The sequence below is a fragment of the Schistocerca gregaria genome, chromosome 1, assembly GCF_023897955.1.
Source record: "Schistocerca gregaria isolate iqSchGreg1 chromosome 1, iqSchGreg1.2, whole genome shotgun sequence".
In the NCBI taxonomy this organism is placed as follows: domain Eukaryota; kingdom Metazoa; phylum Arthropoda; class Insecta; order Orthoptera; family Acrididae; genus Schistocerca; species Schistocerca gregaria.
The window spans coordinates 1,097,959,911-1,097,980,281 of NC_064920.1; the positions used below are offsets into that span (position 1 = coordinate 1,097,959,911).

Consider the following 20,371-nt stretch of genomic DNA (forward strand, 5'->3'; position numbering starts at 1 on the left):
GCTTACCAAATAACCCTGTGACGAAACGCGCCGCTTTTCTTTGGATCTTCTCTATCTCCTCTGTCAACCCGACCTGGTACAGATCCCACACTGATGAGCAATACTCAAGTATAGGTCGAACGAGTGTTTTGTAAGCCACCTCCTTTGTTGATGGACTACATTTTCTGAGGACTCTCCCAATGAATCTCAACCTGGTACCCGCCTTGCGAACAATTAATTTTATATGATCATTCCACTTCAAATCGTTCCGCACGCAAACTCTCAGATATTTTACAGAAGTAACTGCTACCAGTGTTTGTTCCCCTATCATATAATCATACAATAAAGGATCCTTCTTTCTATGTATTCGCAATACATTACATTTGTTTATGTTGCTGCAACTTCTCTGTATACTACAGCATCATCCGCGAAAAGCCGCATGGAACTTCCGACACTATCTACTAGGTCATTTTTATACACTGTGAAAAGCAACGGTCCCATAAAACTCCCCTGTTGCACGCCAGAGGTTACTTTAACGTCTGTAGACGTCTCTCCATTGAGAACAACATGCTGTGTTCTGTTTGCTAGGCGGATGAATGAGAGATGGAACCCAGCATACGGTGATGACAGTCGGAGAGACTAATCGCTCAGTTGTGGAATTGCTGGTAGCTGAGACTGGAAGCTGCAGCAGGTGGCGTACTGCAGCTGCAGCCGAGACTGAGAAGCAGAGGAAGGGGAGCAGGCAGTACATCTGGCGGCGATAGCCTGGCTGGGCCGGTCATTGCACCCGGCGCCACCGGCTCTGGGCAGTGCCTGCTACATCTGTTGCCGCTCACTGCGTAGGACTCCCCATACCCACCTCACGCATTACAATGGTCGCTAGTCACTGCAGGTAACAAACGCACATTGACGGCATCACCGTGAAGATTGGAGACGACAAACGGCAAATTGGCACGAGATGTATTACGAGTTTTTGGATACACAAGTGATAAGCACTTCAGCACAGCTGCACGAAGATTAGGTTCAAATGGCTCTGGGCACTATGCGACTTAACTTCTGAGGTCATCAGTCGCCTAGAACTTAGAACTAATTAAACCTAACTAACCTAAGGACATCACACACGTCCATGCCCGAGACAGGATTCGAACCTGCGATCGTAGCAGCAGCGTGGTTCCAGACTGTAGCGCCTAGAACCGCACGCCCACTTCGGCCGGCCGAAGATTAGGTAACAGTGACGCCATCTACATAGTGCGTACAACGTTTCCTGCATAGACAACTTTTTCTCACAAAAACAAATAACAAAAATGAAGATAATACAATTTAACAACCTTTATAGCCTTTAAAGGGAGTGAGACAGGGTTGTAGCCTATCCCCGATGTTATTCAGTCTGTATATTGAGCAAGCAGTAAGGGAAACAAAAGAAAAATTCGGAGTAGGAATTAAAATCCATGGAGAAGAAACAAAAACTTCGAGGTTCGCCGATGACATTGTAATTCTGTCAGAGACGGCAAAGGACTTGGAAGATCAGCTGAACGGAATGGACAGTGTCTTGAAAGGAGGATATAAGATGAACATCAACAAAAGCAAAACGAGGATCATGGAATGTAGACGAATTAAGTCGGGTGATGCTGCGGGAATTTGATTAGGAAATGAGACGCTTAAAGTAGTAAATGAGTTTTCATATTTGGGGAGCAACATAACTGATGATGGTCGAAGTAGAGAGGATATAAAATGTAGACTGACAATGGCAAGAAAAGCTTTTCTGAAGAAGAGAAATTTGTTAACATCGAGTATAGATTTAAGTGTCAGGAAGTCTTTTCTGAAACTATTTTTATGGAGTGTAGCCATGTATGGAAGTGAAACGTGGACGATAAATAGTTTGGACAAGAAGAGAATAGAAGCTTTCGAAATGTGGTGCTACAGAAGAATACTGAAGATTAGATGGGTAGATCACATAACTAATGAGGAGGTATTGAATAGAATTGGGGAGAAGAGAAATTTGTAGCACACCTTGACTAGAAGAAGGGATCGGTTGGTAGGGCATATTCTGAGGCATCAAGGGATCAGCAATTTAGTATTGGAGGGCAGCACAGAGGGCAAAAATCGTAGAGGGAGAATACGCTAAACAGATTCAGAAGGATGTAGGCTGCAGTAGGTACTGGGAGATGAAGCTTGCACAGCATAGAGTAGCATGGAGAGCCGCATCAAGGCAGTCTCTGGAGTGAAGACAACAACAACAACTACGTAGTCTTTAAAGGCTACAGTAAAGCTGCTGATAATGTTCAAAGAGGAAAACTGTGGAGTATTAAAGAAAAAAGAGGAATACCACTACATCTACTATACAGAGGAAAACAGATGAATGCATCGTAAAGCTAAACCTGGGAATATCGGCCAACGAAATGTCAACAAAGCGACCAGACATGAAATTTGTTTCACCGTTACTGTGTATTTACATTGACACAGCATTGTGAGGGAATGGAAACAGCGGGTTATGAAATTTAGTGTAGAGGACAGCTTCAAATGGAGAAATTTTATCTTATGTTTGATGACCAGATTGCAGATAAAGAAGATAATTTGCAGAGAGTGCCATATAAACTACATAAAACAGGAATGGAACATAACGTAAGAGAGAAATTGATAACTTGAGTGCCACCATTACAGAAAGGCTTAGGGAAAACTACGAAAGGACTCGATGCTGAACTTTTATAAAATTATGGCTCTTTCTTGTGGACTGTATAGAAGTGAAAACTAGGCTATGAGCCCTATAACGCATAGTAGATTCCTAGTAGCCTACAAGAAATTTTTGAGAACAGGCAGCCAAGTCGCCGAAGAAACAGTACGGTGTAAAATACAATTATGAGCAACGGTTTCCCGAGCGGTCTAGGGTGCTTGCTGCAGTCACGGGCTGTGTGGCTGCTCCCGGCGGAAGTTCGAGTCCTCCCTCGGACATGGGTGTGTGTGTTTGTCCTTAGGATAATTTAGGTTAAGTAGTGCGTAAGCTTAGGGACTGATGACCTTAGCAGTTAAGTCCCATAAGACTTCACACACATTTCGACATTAGCAACGGTTTCACAAGTGTCGTAAATGAAGCTTTATTTATCAGAAAATTAAACAGGTGCATGAAACAATATGTACGTACATGCAATACGTACAGCGTAAACATGTAGACAAACTACATCGTTTTCGGTGTTTCCGGACTGTTTGATTCGAAGTCATTGCATTGTGCAGTTCTTTGCTGCCAGCTGTTCAACATCGGTTGTGCAGAAACGCAGATTTTTTGCGGCTGAACGACCTTCATGTCTGATGCAATTGAGACTTCTCCATATTTTGAAAACTTTTAATCGACTGTAGCCGTTGGACATAGAGCACGTCCCTTGTCAGTTTTATAATGTATAGTATATAGCAAACTAGCTGACAAGCTGCTGTTGTAACATTTTGCACAACTTATTCCGCATAGGAACACGATTTTAGACAATTTTTACGACAAACAGCAACGCGCAATTGCACCCCAACCTGCAAGTATCATACGAGTCGACCTCATCAGAACCGACAATCACTTCGATCAGTGAGAGCGAATTAGGAGATAGAAATAACTACAGATTCCTGTATTCCATCACCTTCTTCTTGTGTACCTCTTTGAAAGGGAACGAACCTCCATGACCTATATGAGCTACTGCTCCATCTCTAACCACCTCGTTGTCCACGGGGCGTAAAAACCTAATCTTCCTTCTTTACTCCTCTGGTGTACGAAAACACACTGATCTGTACCGGCCGGGGTGGCCGAGCGGTTCTAGGCGCTACAGTCTGGAATCACGCGACCGCTACGGTCGCAGGTTCGAATCCTGCCTCGGGCATGGATGTGTGTGATGTCCTTAGGTTAGTTAGGTTTAATTAGTTCTAAGTTCTAGGGGACTGATGACCTCAGAAGTTAAGTCCCATAGTGCTCAGAGCCATTTTTGAACTGATCTGTAGTAAAATAGAGCACACGCCAGGCATTTGTGGAATTCTGAGTGCAACTGAGATATTTGCGCGGGTGCAATGAGGTGAGCGTGTGCGTAAGGAAGTGCGTATGTGCGTAGACTTGCCTCGCGAATTCTGCCGTGAGTTGTTCTGTGTCTCTCATGCACTGTAAAGCAGGCTGGCAGTTCTTCAACTTTTGATTACCGTGTAATGGGCTGCCAGTGTAAAGAGCTGACCCCGGCAATTGTACACATACGGCTATTCCACTGCGAGTACTTAAGCAGGATATCCCGAGGGCGAAAGAGTGCTGCGCCGACCTACTTGCGAAGTCGCCGCTCTCTCGGGCATAGAAAGACTCGCCGTACTGCGAACAGCTGCAGACAAATCCTACAGTTCGTTCTAAGATAGACCTGCTTGTTAAGATTATCTCCGAGGAAGGTGCTTCACTACAGTGGACAAGGACTCCTCATTCTCATGGTCTGCTTTGATGGCAGAAATACAGAGTTATTTTTAATGCTTACATCACTGTTGTATCATCATAGGGGAATTAGTTTCAGAATTTTAAAAAAAAGATACAAAAATCTGCAAACTTATAGTTTAGTCGAAGCGACAACAGTTTCGTTACATTTTATGTCGTATTTGACGGAGCATAGAGTGTAACAGAGGAATGCAGTTATGCTCCACTTCTGTTCAAACTCTGAAATGACGGAATTAAAATATAAGTTCATTCGTGCGATTAAAATTCATAGTTAAAAAACATCAGTGGTAAGATTAGCTGATGACATTGCTATCCTCACTGAACGTGAAGAAGAATTGCTGACCATACTGAGTGGCATGAACAGTGTACTGGGGACAGAATATGGATTGGGAGATAATCAAAGGAAGACAGAACTAATAAGGAGTAGCAGTAACGAGATTATTGAGAAACTTAGCAACAAAATCGAGGACCACGAAGGAGTCATGATACCCAAGAAGCAGAATAACATATGATGGACGAAGCGAGGGAGACATAAAATGCACACTAGCACAGCAAAGAGGGCATTTCTGGCCAAAAGAAGTCTGGTGGTATCAAACGTAGGCCTTAAATTGAGGAAGAAATTTCTGAGAATTTACGACTGGAGCGCAGCATTGTATGACAGTGGCGAACTCTAAGCTTTTAAGCTCTTTATTCGCACGAAGTAATGACCGCTATCTACAGGGGATCTCAAGTTGATTCCGTATTTCTATATTTCCGGAAAGCTTTTGATACCGTTCCTCACAAGCGACTTCTAATCAAGCTGCGGGCCTATGGGGTACCGTCTCAGTTGTGCGACTGGATTCGTGATTTCCTGTCAGGAAGGTCGCAGTTCGTAGTAATAGACGGCAAATAATCGAGTAAAACTGAAGTGGTATCAGGTGTTTCCCAGGGAAGCGTCCTGGGACCTCTGCTGTTCCTGATCTATATAAATGACCTGGGTGACAATCTGAGCAGTTCTCTTAGGATGTTCGCAGATGATGCTGTAATTTACCGTCTAGTAAGGTCATCCGAAGACCAGTATCAGTTGCAAAGCGATTTAGAAAAGGTTGCTGTATGGTGTGGCAGGTGGCAGTTGACGCTAAATAACGAAAAGTGTGAGGTGATCCACATGACTTCCAAAAGAAATCCGTTGGAATTCGATTACTCGATAAATAGTACAATTCTCAAGGCTGTCAATTCAACTAAGTACCTGGGTGTTAAAATTATGAACAACTTCAGTTGGAAAGACCACATAGATAATATCGTGGGGAAGGACAGCTTACATTGCACTACACTCGTTCGTCCTCTGTTAGAATATTGCTGCGCGGTGTGGGATCCTTACCAGGTAGGATTGACGGAGGACATCGAAAGGGTGCAAAAAAGGGCAGCTCGTTTTGTATTATCACGTAATAGGGGAGAGAGTGTGGCAGATATGATATGCGAGTTGGGATGGAAGTCATTGAAGCAAAGACGTTTTTCGTCGCGGCGAGATCTATTTACGAAATTTCAGTCACCAACTTTCTCTTCCGAATGCGAAAATATTTTGTTGAGCCCAGTCTACATAGGTAGGAATTATCATCAAAATAAAATATGAGAAATCGGAGCTCGAACAGAAAGGTTTAGATGTTCGTTTATCCCGCGCGCTGTTCGGGAGTGGAATGGTAGAGAAATAGCATGATTGTGGTTCGATGAACTCTCTGCCAAGCACTTAAATGTGAGTTGCAGAGTAATCATGTAAATTTAGATGTGGTGCAATAGAAGAATTTAGAAAATTAAGTAGACTAATAAGGTAAGTCATGAAGAGGTTCCTCGGAAAAACGCCGATGGAATAAAAGTGTGGCAAAAGACTGACAAGTGAAGGGACATGTGATAAGACGTCTGGGAATAACTTACGTGGTACGAGAGACACATGTACAGTGTGAAAAAAGACTGGAATATATCCAACGAAAAACCGAGGATGTAGGGTGAAGTACTACTCTGAGATGAAGAGTTTCGTACAAGAAAGATTTGGTGAGTCGCATGAAACCAAAGTACTTTGTAGAGGAAGATTAATAAAATATAAAATAAATCATCAGGTCCGAATGGAATCCCAGTTCAATTATACGAAGAGTACTCTACGGCATTGGCCCCTTCCCTAGCTTACAATTAGCGTGAATCTGTCGCCCAACAATAAGCCTCAAGCGACTAGAAAAAGGCGCAGGTGATTCCAGTGTATAGGAAGGGTAAAAGAACGGACCTGCAAAATTACCGACCAGTATCCCTAACTTATGTTTGCTGCAGAGTCCTTTAACATATTCTGACTTCGGATATAATAGCTTTCTTACGACTGAGAAGCATATGTCCACGAATCAGCATGTTTTTAGAAAGCATTACCCTTGGGAAACTCAGCTTGCCTTTTTCTCACATGATACTCTGTGAACTGTGGATGAAGGGCAACAAGCAGATTCCATATTTATAGATTTCTGGAAAGCATTTGAGATGGTGCTTCATTGCAAGCTGTTAAAGAAGGTACGAGCAAATGGAATAAGTTCACAGACATGTGAGTGGCTCGAAGACTTCTTAAGTAGTAGAACCCAGTACGTTGTCCTCCAGAGCAGGTGGTCTTCCGAGACAAGGGTATTCTCGAGTGTGCCCCAGGGAAGTGAAAATAAATGTGTGTGAAATCTTATGGGACTTAACTAACTGCTAAGATCATCAGTCCCTAAGCTTACACACTACTTAACCTAAATTATCCTAAGGACAAACACACACACCCATACCCGAGGGAGGACTCGAACCTCCGCCAGGGAAGTGAGATAGCAGCGCTGTTGTTTTCTGTATACATAAATGATTTGACCGACAAGGTGGGCAGCGATCTGTGGTTGTTTGCTGATGATGTGGTGGTGTACTGTAAGGTGCCGAAGTTGAGTGACTGCAAAAAAAATAAAAGACGACTCAACAATAGTTCCAGTTGGTATGATGAATGTGGAAAGATGTAAGTTAATGCCGATGAGTAGGAAGAAGAAACCTGTAATGTTTAGACACGGTATTACTTGTGTTCTGCTTGACAAACTGAAATTGTTTAAATGTCTGGGCATAACGTTGCAAAGCGATATGAGATGAAACGAGCATGAGAGAACTGTGGTAGGAAAGACGAATGATGGACATCGGTGTATTGGTAGAATTATAGGAAAGAGTGGTTCACCTGTAAAGGAGACCGCATATAGCACGCTGGTGCGACCTGTTCTTGAGTACTGCTCGAGTGTTTGGGATCCGTACCACGTCGTATTGAAGGAAGACATTGAAGCAATTCAGAGGCGGGCTGCTAGATTTGTTACCGATAGGTTCGAAAAAAACGCAAGTATTATCGAGATGTTAGGAAACTCAAATGTGAATCCCTGGAGGGGAGGCGATGTTCTTTTCGAGAACCTAGAGAAAATTTAGAGAAACGGCATTTGAAGCTGACTGCCGAACGAATCTGCTGCCGCCAACATACATTGTGCGTAAGGACCACGAAGATAAGATACGAGAAATTAGGTCTCATACGGAAGCATGCAGATAGTCGTTTTTCCGTCGCTCTATTTTCGAGTGGTAGAGGAAAGGAAATGACTTGTAGTGCTACAGTCTACTCTCCAGGAGCTTCTATGTAGATTTAGATGTAGATGTAGATAAGTACGTTTGAAGCAAATATCACACTTGTACGTCGCAATGGGAGACAGTTACGGGGTTTCGAATAAGTAACCCTTTTGTACATCTTTACTACGCATTGTACTGCCCCAACTATAATGAGAAAAGTCGGGAAGAAATCAGGAAAATTTCTGCTCCGAACACGTGTGTATATGCTCACAGAAGTGGCGTGTCACAACGTCTCGGCCGGCCGATGTGGCCGAGCGGTTCTAGGCGCTTCAGTTCGGAACCGAGCGACTGCTACGGTCGCAGGTTCGAATCCTGCCTCGGGCATGGATGTGTGTGATGTCATTAGGTTAGTTAGATTTAAGTAGTTCTAAGTTCTAGGAGACTGATGACCTCAGACGTTAAGAGGCTTTTGATTTTGAACAATGTCTCGTTATACAGTTCACTTTCCGCAGTGCTGGGTGTACTTTCTAACAAGCGGCAGCAAACCGCCTCTGCACAAGACTTGGCTGCGTCTCATGGGTCTTAGTTGTGTCCAACGGTGGGGCACGATCTAGCTGCAGTTGAGTTATAGGCCTACACTCGCCCCTAGGCGATCATCGTCGTTGTGTTATTAAGACACATCTGCTCGCGCAGGTAGAAGCGCTGTGTATTTCGTGGGACGTCGCGGCGCAGGTGTTTGCCTGGGGGAAAGCTGCTCGCCTGGGCTCACAGCGCCTTTTACGTCTGCTTGCCTGCGTGGGCGACTACGGCCGTGGCTGTCGCCGGGTGACTGTGATATAGTGAACGCCGCTCCCGCTGCCACGCCCCGGCAGCGCAAAGCAGCGGGTGCGGCGCGGTCTAAGCCCGGCTCACGAGGACGGCCGGTACCACGCAATGTAACTGCAGACCTGAGAGCCAGTGAGCGACGTGCGGTATGAAACTTCCTGGCAGATTAAACCTGTGTGCCGGACCGAGACTCGAGCTCGGGACCTTTGCCTTTCGCGGGCAAGTGTTCTACCAATTGAGCTACCCAAGCACTTCCTTTCTTCCAGGAGTGCTAGTTACCAGGAGAGCTTCTGTAAAGTGTGGAAAGTAGGAGACGAGGTACTGGCAGAAATAAAGCTGTGAGGACGGGGAGTGAGTCGTGCATGGGTAGCTCAATTAGTAGAACACTTGCCCGTGAAAGGCAAATGTCCCGAGTCCGAGTCTCGGTCCGGCACACAGGTTTAATCTGCCACGAAGTTTCATATGAGCGCACACTCCGCTGCAGAGTGAAAGTCTCATTCAATGTGCGGTATGTTATGCGGAGAGCATTACTCTTGGCGCTCGTCTCGAGATCTTTGGCCGACGGTCGTTCAGTGGTTCCTTTGAAATTCCGCCAGCACAATGTGAAAGATTCACATTCCAATGTTCGCTACCACCAATCGGAGGTGAATCTTTGACAGTGCCAGCCACGCGTGCTGGCGAAACGTCAGAAAAACCACTAAACGACCGTCAGCGTAGGATCCTGCTACGGGAACCAACAGCTAACATGTTAATGTTCTTTCTGTTCTTCTGCTTAACCTGTAACTAACCCTGCTCTTAAAATAGTGTAAATCGCGATCTTTTCCACAGAATTTTTCGTATTATACAACCATCAAACTGAGCGAGGTGCCGCAGTGGTTAGCACACTGGACTCGAAATCGGGTGGACGACGGTTCAAACCCGCGTCCGGCGATCCCTGATTTTCCTAAATCGCTTCGGGCAAATGCAGGGATAGATCCTTCGAAACGGTACGGTCGATTTCCTTCCCTATCCGTCCCTAATCCGAGCTTGTGCTCCGTCTCTAATGACCTCGTTGTCGACGGGACGTTAAATACTAATCTCCTCCTCCTCCACAACCATCTTGAGAGGAATTCAATTTCTGTAGCGAGCTCGCAGTCTCCCCAAAATAGTATATTCAAGCAGGTATCAGTCTATTTGACAAACTCAGCGTCTCAGCACGTAATACTTTATTTAGACTGATAATTGAATATGGGAATAACAAAATGCAACTCACAGACAGTGTCGACGGTAGAAAGTGATTCGAGAGGGGACAAGATTCTTAAACTGACATTTTTTGTAAAACTACACTGCCCAACAAAATTAAAGGATCACTTTTTCGAAACCCCGTAATTGTCCCCCGTTGCGAAGCCTATGTCTGAAATGTCACCCAAAGGCGCCCACAACCTTTCTCTGTAATGGCGCAAAACCGTGGCGCTATGAAAACCTATGGCTCGGCGTCGCTTCGAACTACTTAAGCTGTCGACACATGCGGGAAAAAGGGGACAGGTGGAAAGTTCACGTGAGCTGTAAAGCGATTAATGCTGTCAATTTGGCACCACGCTTCACCACAACTCTGCCCAACCTCACCGTGGGTGCGTCACCCGATGAGAATGTCGTCAGAGACCCTCTGACCCACATTTCACCCCTTCTTTTGACGTCTTTGCGATGGTGTTTACAACTGCGACATCTAGTTTTCAAATCACGCAGTTTTCTTATGGGTGGCTGAGGAAAGCATTTCAGGCACACCGAATCTACATGAAAAGCCTCTGGGGATTGCATAATTGGCATCAGTGGAACAACCACTTTCCCTGGGGCATTGATTCCCACACATTTCGTGGTCGCAAACAACAGTTCTCAGTGTGACGAGCAACAGGTAGATTTTCTTCACAGCCTTTGACAGTGCTGGCACCCTCGTACACTTTGGAGCTACTACGGACCGTTCAAAACCATCTAACGAATTTGAACGTGATCCGAAGCAGGAAAGGGTGCTTATAGTTTTTCGGCCCCCTATTTCCCTTCCTCCTGTGGCATGATCACGCGAGAATGCAACGTTAAGATGTGCGTGAATAAAATGGCAGAGGGTTCTTCTGGGACTCTCCAGTTCGGGAACACCCTCAGGCCACCCAGGCAGTACACATGTACTTGTTAGAAATTTCGACACATCTCGGCTGGGCAGCTGCTCTAGCGCTTGAGGCTAGGCAAACCCCAGACAACGGCTGGCGAAGGTGTTGCCCTCAGACGCTAGAGCACCTGCCAGGCTGAATTCGTGTCGAGCTTTTTGACAGTTCGCAGAGACGTCAAAAGAAATGGGGAAATGTGGGTAAGAGGCCCTGTGACGACGTCCCCATGGTCTCAGACGTCCGTAGTGGCACTGGGCAGAGTTGTGAAATTTGGTGCCAATGTGATATTATTAACCCGCCTAACAGCACACAAGAACTTCCGATCTTTGGCCTTTCTTTCACACGTGTCGGCACCTTACTGTTTGAAGCGACGGCGAGCCAAAGGGCGACGTCGTAATGCGCCACGCTTTTACACTCCATTACAGAGGAGGGTTGTGGGCACCTTTAAGCCAAATGTCAAACTTACGTGTCTCAATGGGATGCAATTGCAGGATTCCAAAAAGTGGTGCTTTAATTCTGTTGCGCAATGTATTTCGGAGAATCTCAGAACTTCTCTTGCCGTGTGAACTAACTTTGACAGTACGTTCACGAATCTTATTATACTTCAAACGACTGATATGTAACCTATCAATAATTTTTGTGAAGGTATTTTTTTTATTATTAACGTAAATATGAATGACATCTGTATAAAACAGTGACATGACATTGCATTCTCTTACGATTTAATCCAAGGTATCCAAGGAGTAGTAACAGACAAATATTTTTATTTGTAAACTTATTATGTTACGATTAACATAGAAAATTACGAATCCGAGACAGAAAAAAAAATCGAAGTGCCCGAGGAAATGCTGTTAGACAGGAAAAAAAACAAAAAAAATTACCAGCAAAAAATGCCGCATTAATTCTTCTGAATGGTAGTCACAGGAAAGAAATGGGAAACAAAAATTAAAAAAAAAGGAAACTCTTATACAACGGTGATTCCATCTGTTTGCTTACACAACTGCACATTTGAGCATCTTAATGGACTTATTACATTATTTTCATGCCTTTTATTATTTAGTGAGCACTAGAATTATTATACTTCAAACGACTTATATGTATCCTATCGGCCGGCCGGGGTGGCCGAGCGGTTCTAGGCGCTTCAGTCTGGAACCGCGCGACCGCTACGGTCGCAGGTTCGAATCCTGCCTCGGGTATGGGTGTGTGTAATGTACGTAGGTTAGTTAGGTTTAAGTAGTTCCAAGTTCTAGGGGACTGATCACCTCCAATGTTAAGTCCCATGGTGCTCAGAGCCATTTCAACCATTTTTGTATCCTATCAGTATTTTTGTGAAGGTAGGTTACTTAGGTTCCTAACTTCATTTTTTTATGTTATGAACTTGAATATGAATGCCACATTTACAATACAGTGATATGACATTACATTCTCTTACGATTTAAGCCAAGGCTGAATTCAATGTCTTTTCAAAGGTGCTTTTTTCGGGTCTTTTGGGTAAGCCGTAACCTAGAATCAGCATTGGCTGTATAAATATGAGAAATGTCTTAAAATCATCCTGAAATACAATCGACTTCTAACAGCCTAGGACTGAACCAAGGCAGCTGTCGTCGTCGTCGTCGTCGTCCCCCCCCCCCCCCCTCCCAGTTTGAGACCGTTATTTGGAATCCCTACCAACTAGACTGCAGGATTCGTAAGTCGACGACTAGATGTTGCGCTTTGTTATACGGGATAGGCTATGAGAAGGTCCCAGTTCCTGGAGAAGGCACTTTTCCGAGCTGTTTTTCAGAGCCTCCAACAACGGCTGTGTCGCATAGACTTGAACGCAGACTCAGCAAGCCTTTACGGGTTCTCTTCGTCCTCAGACAAATGGTAAACTACTGTTGTGATTACGTAGTGCGGCAAGAGGAGGGACGCCCTTGAGGGCACTAGGCAAGGACGGTGGCCGGGGGTCCGGTGTTCATAACGTGCTGGGATTTGTCGGATCTTGGACAGATACTTCTCTTCAGCTCCAAGAGGCCTGTACGGGAAAGGGGGGGGGGGGGGTTACACAGAAAAGATCGGCAACTCTTTTTTTTATTCAGGCCCTTTTCTAGAAAGTTTAGTGTCCACCTAGACTGCAACTCAGTAACGAAATTGCCGCCGAGCAAGGAAACGGTCTAATATTTGGAGAACCGCGTTACAGCCAAACAAATCCAAGTAGTATAGTGATTGCTAAAACCACAGAATCTCCCGTAGCGCTGAGTAGGTCGAAATCTGTAGTTTAATAGAATGGCATACAAATATTGCTACGAAAGCGAGATCATCCTGTAAAAAATAAAAAGGGTACACCTCCAGCTTACAGATGATTTGATTAGATTGAAGAGTTCCTAGATAACAGAACGCAGCTTGTCATTCTCAATGGAGAGAAGTCTTCCGGAGTAAGAGTGATTTCAGGTGTGTCACAGGGGAGTGTCGTAGGACCGTTGCTAATCACAAAATACGTAAATGATCTTTTGGGTGACATGGGAAGTTCAGTGAGGCCTTTTGCGGATGATGCTGTGGTATATCGAGACGTTGTAACAGTGGAAAATTGTACTGAAATGCAGGAGGATCTGGAGCGAATTGACGGATGGTGCAGGGAATGGCAATTGAATGTCAATGTAGACAAGTGTAATTTGCTGCGAATACATAGAAAGAAAGATCCGTTATCATTTAGCTACAATATAGCAGATCAGCAACTGGAAGCAGTTAATTCCATAAATTATCTGGGAGTACGCATTAGGAGTGATTTAAAATGGAATGATGATATAAAGTTGATCGTCGGTAAAACAGATGCCAGACTGAGATTCATTGGAAGAATCGTGAGGAAATGCAATCCGAAGACAAAGGAAGTAGGTTACAGTACGCTTTTTCGCTCGCTGCTTGAATACTCCTCACCAGTGTGGGATCCATACCAGATAGGGTTGATAGAAGAGATAGAGAAGATCCAACGGAGAGCAGCGCACTTCGTTACAGGATCATTTAGTAATCGCGAAAGCGTTACGTAGATGATAGATAAACTCCAGTGGAAGACTCTGCAGGAGAGACTCTCAGTAGCTCGGTACGGGCTTTTGTTCAAGTTTCGAGAACGTATCTTCACGAGGAGTCAAGCAGTATATTGCTCCCTCCTACGTATATCTCGCGAAGAGACTATGAGAATAAAGTCAGAGAGATTAGAGCACACACAGAGGCATACCGACAATCCTTCTTTCCACGAACAGTACGAGACTGGAATAGAAGGGGGAACCGATAGAGATACTCAAGCTACCCTCCGCCACACACCGCCTGGTGGGTTTCGGAGTATGGATGTAGATGACAAGTGACACAATTGCCCCGCCTGTGCTTACGTGTAAACTGCCCAGTTAGACGCCAAGAGTGTTAGAGGGGTGTGCGTGTTCACTCCGCACTCCCTAGTGGGGACGCTTAGTGGTTGTTAGTGGGGCAGTTAGTAGGGCAGAGAGACGAGGACTGACCTGTGACGGGGACGGAGACGATAGCGCGTGTTGGCCGCGCCGCTTCCAGCCGCCGACTGCCGCCGGCCGCCGGCCGCTGGCTGGTCCAGCCGCAGCCGCCTCCGCCCCTACCACCGCCGCCCCCCTCCCGCCCCCGCCGCCTCCGGGAATGCTGGACGCGATGCCATCGCGCGCTGCCCACACGACCCGCCCCGCCGGCCAACCTCTGCCCCTTCTAGAAGCGTAGCCCAGTTTTCGCGCCGCTCGCTTCTCCGACGGCTCGAGGATGCTGCGAAACTCCTTATCAGCGCTGTCACCGCCGCCAGTTTTACACGAAGTCAACTGATCCCTCCACTTCGTAATGCTCTCGTAGCTCGACGCGCAGCTCACTAGCTTACGCTACAGGGAGTAGGGTTAGGCATGTGCATCTACACTACTGGCCATTAAAATTGCTGCACCACGAAGATGACGTGCTACAGACGCGAAATTTAACCGACAGGGAGAAGATGCTGTGATGTGCAAATGATTAGCTTTTCACAGCATTCACACAAGGCTGGCGCCGGTGGCGACACCTACAACGTGCTGACAGGAGGAAAGTTTACAACCGATTTGGCATACACAAACAGCAGTTGACCGGCGTTGCCTGGTGAAACGTTGTTGTGATGCCTCGTGTAAGGAGCAGAAATGCGTACCATCACGTTTCCGACTTTGATAAAGTTTGGATTGTAGCCTATAGCGAAAGCGGTTTATCGTATCGCGACATTGCTGCTCGCGTTGGTCGAGATCCAATGACTGTTAGCAGAATATGGAATCGGTGGGTTCAGGAGGGCAATACGGAAGCCGTGCTGTATCCCAACGGCCCCGTATCAATAGCAGTTGAGCTGACGGGCATCTTATACGCATGGATGTAACGGATCGTGCAGCCACGTCTCGATCCCTGAATCAACAGATGGGGGCGTTTGAAAGACAACAACCATCTGCACAAACAGTTGGACGACGTTTGCAGCAGCATGGACTATCAGCTCGGAGACCATGGCTGCGGATACCCTTAACGCTGCATCAAAGAGAGGAGCGCCTGCGATGGTGTACTCAACGACGAACTTGGGTGCACGAATGGCAAAACGTCAATTTTTCTGACTAATCCAGGTTCCGTTTAAGGCATCATGATGGTCGCATCTTTGTTTGGCGACTTCGTGGTGAACGCACATTGGAAGCGTGTATTCGTCATCGCTATACTGGCGTATCACCAGGCGTGATGGTATGGGGTGCCATTGGTTACACGTCTTGGTCACCTCTTGTTCGCATTGACCGCACTTTGAACAGTGGACGTTACATTTCAGACGTGTTACGATCCGTGGATCTACCCTTCATTCGATCCCTGCGAAACCGTACATTTCAGCAGGATAATGCACGACCGCATATTGCAGGCCCTGTACGGAGCTTTCTGGATAAAGAAAATGTTCGACCGCTGCCCTGGCCAGAACATTCTCCAGATCTATCACCAATTGAAAACGTCTGGTCAATGGTGTCCGAGCAACTGGCTCGTCACAATACGCCAGTCACTACTCTTGATGAACTGTGGTATCGTGCTGAAGCTGCATGGGCAGCTGTACCTGTACACGCCATCTAAGCTCTGTTTGACTCCCTGCTGAGGCGTACCAGGGCCATTATTACGGCCAGAGGTGATTCTGGGTACTGATTTCTCCGGATCTATGCCCCCAAATTGCGTGAAAATGTAATCACATGTCAGTTCTAGTATAATATATTTGTCCAATGAATAACCGTTTATCATTGCATTTCTTCTTGGTGTAGCAATTTTAATGGCCAGTAGTGTACATTCTTACACTGCAGACAACCGAAGTACCGTCAAATTATATCAGTTATATGGGTTTCTTCCCGTCCACACGTACTGAGCGCGGGAAGAATGATTGTCTGCCTGCCTGTATGTGTGTGCTGTAATTAATCTAATCTTGTCCTCGCAATCCTTATGTGAGCGATACGTAGGACGTTGTACTACACTGAAGAGCCAAAGAAACTGGTATACCTGCCTATTATCGTGTAGGGCTCCAGTGAGCACGCAGATGTGCCGCAACACGACGTGGTATGGACTCGACTAATGTCTGACGTAGTGGTGGAGGGAACTGACACCATGAATCCTGCAGGGCTGTTCATAAATCCGTAAGAGTGGGTGGAGATCTGTTCAGAACAGCACGTTGCAAGGCATCCCAAATAATGCTCAATAATGTTCATGTCTCGGGAGTTTGGTAGCCAGCGGAAGCGTTTAAACTCAGAAGAATGTTCCTGGAGCCACTCTGTGCCAATTCTGGATGTGTGGGGTGTCACATTGTCCTGCTGGAATTGCCCAAGTCCGTCTCAATGCACAACGGACATGAATAGTTCAGGTAAATAAATGTCGTGTGACTAGGGCCTCCCGCCGGGTGGACCGTTCGCTGGGTGCAAGTCTATCAATTTGACGCCACTTCGGCCACTTTCGCGTCGATGGGGAGAAAATCTCCGACCGATCCGGGTATCGAACCGGGGCCCTTAGGATCCGCATTCTGTCGCGCTGACCACTCAGCTACAGGGGGCGGACAATAGTGGCAGGTGATCAGACAGGATGCTTATGTACGTGTCACCTGTCAGAATCGTATCTACACGTATCAGGGGTCCCATATCATTCCAACTGCATACGCCCGAAACTATTACAGAGCCTCCACCAGCTTGAACAACCCGTGCTGACATGCAGGGTCGATAGATTCATGAGGTTGTGTCCATACCTCTACACGTCCATCCGCTCGATGCGATTTGAAAACACACTCGTCCGTCCAGGCAACATGTTTCCAGTCGTCATCAGTCCAATGTAGGTGTTGACGGGCCCAGACGATGCGTAAAGCTTTGTGTCGTGCAGTCTCCAAGGATACACGAGCGGGCCTTCGGCTCCGAAAGCCCATATCAATGATGTTGCGTTGAATGGTTCACACGCTGATACTTGTTGATGGCCCAGCAGTGAAATCTGCAGCAATTTGTGGAAGGGTTGCACTTCTTTCACTTTGAACAATTGTATTCAGTCGTCGTTGGTCTCGTTCTAGCACGATATTTCTCCGGCCACAGCAGTGTCGGAGATTTGTTGTTTTACAGGATTCCTGATATTCTCGGTACCCTTGTGAAATGGTCGTAAGGAAAAATCTCCACTTCTTCGCTACCTCGGAGAAGCTGTGTCCCATCGCTCGTGCGCCGACTATAACACGACGTTCAAACTCACTTAAGTCTTGCAAACCGGCCTTTGTAGCAGTAGTAACCGTTCTTACAACCGCGCCAGACAGTTGTCTTAATAGGCGTTGCCAACCGCAGCGCCGTATTCTGCCCGCTTACATATCTCTTTATTTGAATACACATGCAGTTTCTTTGCGCCTCAGTGTATATTCCTGAAGTCATCATTTAAAGTCAGTTCTTGAACCTTCGTCAATAGCCTTTCTAAGGGCATCTTCAAGCGTCCGCAAATTCAGTTTCCTTCAGCGTATCTGTTACATTCTCTCATGGCTCAAACAAACCTGTGACCAGTCATGCTGCCTTCCTCTGTATACATTCAATATTCCATGTTAGTACCCTTCGGTATGGGTCCCACACATTTAAGCAGTATTGTGGGAAGAGTCACACGAGCTATTTGTAAACAACTTCTCTTTTAGACTGATTGCTTTTCTCCAGTATTCTACCAATAAAGGGACATCTACCACCTGATTTACCCGCACCTGAGCCTATGTGATTATTCTATTTCTATCCCTACACAATGTTACACCCAGGTATATGTATGAGTTAACCGATTCCAGCTGCGACCCGTTGATACTGTAGGAGTAGAATACTACTTTTTTCGTTTTGTGAAGTGCACAGTTTTACTTTTTTTTACTTTCAAAGCAAGTTGCCAATATTTACACCACTTTGAAATCTTGTCATAATGTGACTGTTCCTGGATCGGATCAACACGGCGAATTAACAACTGTTGTTCTGAAACATCTGGTAAGCCTGAACGTAGTTTTTAGGCAGTGTTACACTCTCGCTTAGGCAAACGCTGGGCTGGTTTCCAATCTCTGCCTTAGAAAATATAAATGGAAACATCGCTCACTGGCCATCCTGTCAACCGGCTTTAGTTGAAGCTCCGTGCCAGGACAACGTACACCAACGAAGAGAAGGTAGAAATGCTACTCATTTTGGGTGGTCAAAATTGTGTTTCAATTTATTTACAAACTCTAGCAAGTGGACGAGTCACGTTACCCTGGGACCTTCAGTATACGCTAGTACACGAGAGTCATAGTCAGTTTTGTGTTACATTTTTAATAACGTCATATTTACATAAATGGCAGACTGTGATACGTATATGAACGAACTTGAGGAGAGGGAATATATATATTTTTTTTAATGATGTGACTCCTAATTGGTTTGACGCGGCTCGCCACGAATTCCTTACCTATGTCAACCTCTTCATCTCAGAGTAACACTTGCAACCTACATCGTCGATTATTTGCTGGATGTATTCAAATCTCTGTTTTCCTCTGCAGCTCCCTCTCGTATCGTGGAAATCATTCTCTAATAACAGACATCCTATCATCCTGTCCCTCCTCCTTGTAAGTGTTTTCCACGTATTCCTTTCCTCTGCGATTCTGCACAGAACCTCCTCATTCCTTACCTTATTAGTCAACCTAATTTTCAACAATCGTCTGTGGCACCACGTCTCAAAATGCATCCATTCTCTTCTGTTGCGGTTTTCCCACCGTCCATGTTTGACAATGCTATGCTCCAAACGTACATTCTCAGAAATTTCTTCCTCAAATTGAGACCTATTTGTGATACTAGTAGACTTCTCTTGGCCGGGAATGCCCTTTTTGCCGCCACGCGGTCTAGGGGGCATTGCCATGGTCAGCGCGTCTGCTCCCGTTGGACGTTCGAGTCCTCCCTCGGGCATGGGTGTGTGTGTTGTCCTTAGCATAAGTTAGTTTAAGTTAGATTAAGTAGTGCGTCAGCTTAGGGACCGATGACCTCAGCAGTTTGCTCCCATAACCCAGCCGGCCGCGGTGGTCTCGCGGTTCTAGGCGGCAGTGCGACTGCTACGGTCGCAGGTTCGAATCCTGTCTCGGGCATGGATGTGTGTGATGTCCTTAGGTTGGTTAGGTTTAAGTAGTTCTAAGTTCTAGGGGACTGATGACCACAGAAGTTGAGTCCCATAGTTCTCAGAGCCATTTGAACCATTTGAACCCATAACCCATAAGACCTTACCACAAATTTCCAAAACATTCCCCTTTTGCCACCACTAGTTCGCTGTTGACTCGTCCTTGCTCCACCCGTCATTGGTTACTTTGCTGTCTAGGTAGCAAAACTCCTTATCTTCATCTACTTCGTGACCATCGATCCTGAAGTTAAGTTTCTCGCTGTTCTCATTTTTTTCCACTTCTCATTACTTTCGTCTTTCTTGGATTTAATCTCTATCCATGTTCTGTACTCATTAGACTGTCTATTCCATTTAGCAGATCATGTAGTTTTCCCCCACTTTCACTCAGGATATCTATGTCATCAGCGAATGGTACCACTGATATCCTTTCACCTTGAATTTTAATTCCACTCCTGAACCTTTCATTGTTTCTTCAATACACAGAGCTAATAACTGAATAAAAATATAGGATGCTATTTAAAAAACACTTACTGCTGTTCGTATCAACGTACGAAGTTACAAGCAATGAAATGATCTTGGTTAACGTTCTTGTGGTAGCTAAACAACATTTTCTTCTACATTTTTATTTTTTTATTTTGCTCCTGGAGAAAAAGTTATTTCGGGTGGTCAAGATAAATGGGACGCCATGTACGTAAAACAAAAAACTTAAGTCTGTGCTGCAAGCTCGTGACCGGACTGTTTGCTAGACTGCGAGAAGAAGCCGGCCGGAGTGGCCGAGCGGTTCTAGGCT

The 20,371-nt window shown here is 45.7% G+C and overlaps 1 protein-coding gene across 1 annotated transcript in view; it reads right to left on the minus strand.

Moving 5' to 3' along the window:
• The window catches only part of LOC126282274 (SPARC), a 92,911-nt gene extending 78,385 nt beyond the window's left edge, over window positions 1-14,526 (minus strand). The window contains exon 1 of the mRNA XM_049981902.1: window positions 14,442-14,526. The gene's annotated coding sequence lies outside the window, so the exon portion shown is untranslated. The remainder of the gene's footprint in view (window positions 1-14,441) is intronic.
• Window positions 14,527-20,371: the final 5,845 nt, after the last annotated feature.